This window comes from Triplophysa rosa, unplaced genomic scaffold (assembly GCF_024868665.1).
Source record: "Triplophysa rosa unplaced genomic scaffold, Trosa_1v2 scaffold173_ERROPOS264974, whole genome shotgun sequence".
Classification (NCBI taxonomy): Eukaryota; Metazoa; Chordata; class Actinopteri; order Cypriniformes; family Nemacheilidae; genus Triplophysa; species Triplophysa rosa.
Window position 1 is genome coordinate 80,532 of NW_026634179.1, and position 1,681 is coordinate 82,212.

Consider the following 1,681-nt stretch of genomic DNA (forward strand, 5'->3'; position numbering starts at 1 on the left):
TAGTTAAGCTGATGTTTCAAAAATTTCTTCGAAAAGAAACAGACCGGATGATCGACTCCATGCACATCATCCTGCAGAAGAACGGCACCAGCACCAGTGGCACTAGCATCTACTTCCATTTTAAAAGGCACAGAAAAATTAGGGGCAGACAATACGGGTGTACTACACAAAAGTGCTTTAACAGATTCAAAAGCTGCGTTACACGCATCACACCACACAAACTCCTTAGAGTTAGAAAGTAAGTTAGTTAAAGGCAACACAACATCTGAAAAGTTTCTGCAAAACCCGCGATAATACCCCACCATACCAAGAAAACGTCTTAATTCTCTCTTGGTTTGGGGCGCAGGATAATCGACAATCGACTGAACTTTAGCAAGGACTGGACGGACGTGACCCCGTCCCACCTGCTTACCCAAATAGGTAACGGTAGCCTTACCAAACTCACATTTTGCAAGGTTAAGCGTGAGGTTGGCATTCTTTAAACGACTGAAAACAGTATACAGACTTCTCAAATGATCAGACCAATTCAAAGAAAATACCACAACATCATCGAGGTAAGCCTCGCAATCTGGAATACCCGTTAGAACTGTGTTCATTAAGCGCTGAAATGTAGCGGGAGCATTTCGTAAACCAAATGGCATAACAGTATATTCAAGAAGATTATCAGGGGTGACAAATGCAGAAATTTCGGCAGCACGAGGTGTCAAGGGCACTTGCCAATATCCCTTAAGTAAGTCCAGTTTAGTAACAAAAACAGATGAACCAATCTTATCCACACAATCCTCCATACGAGGAAGCGGAAACGAATCAGCTTTTGTCACCGCATTAACCTTTCGGTAGTCAGTGCAAAAACGAACTGAACCATCACTTTTAGGAACAAGAAGACAGGGAGAACTCCAACCACTGGAACTCGGAACAGCCAGCCCGTTATCAAGAAGATATTTAACTTCAGCTTGCATAGTCTCCCGTTTATTTGGGTTAGTACGATAAGCATGTTGTTTAATAGGCGGGTGATCTCCAACATCAATATCATGACATACCAAAGTTGTGCGTGAAGGTATATCAGAAAACAATTCGGCATGGCTATGTATTAATTCAACGACATCCTCTCTGTGGCCAGTAGGCAAATAAGAAAGATACTCTTCCAACTCTTTCAAGGTCTCAGAATTTCTCAAGTGAACGCCAGAAACAGGAACACTTCGTACATTCAGGTTGTCTTCGCTGGGACAATACGAATGCAAAACTGCAACATGAGATACAGGGGCAACAGAGGTTTTTAACTCAGTACCAGGATATCGAGAGAAGTACGGCTTTAACATATTTATGTGACATACACGAGTTTTTCGTTTTCTCTCAGGCGTGCAGATCACGTAATCAGTGTCACTCAGCTTGGCGTCAACTACATAGGGACCTGAAAATTTTGCCTGCAGCGATGAACCCACGATGGGAAGAAAAGACAAAACTTTATCACCAACTTCAAAAGAACGAGGTGTAGCCTTTAAATCGAAACGAGTCTTCATTTTCGCCTGGGCAGACGAAAGCGAAGCACGAGCTAAATCACAAAGTCGATGCAAACGTTCACGAAACGTGCTTACATAGTCTAATACATTAATAAGAGGCGATTCCTCAGACATCCACTTTTCTTTTAACAACTTCAAAGGGCCACGCACGGTATGACCAA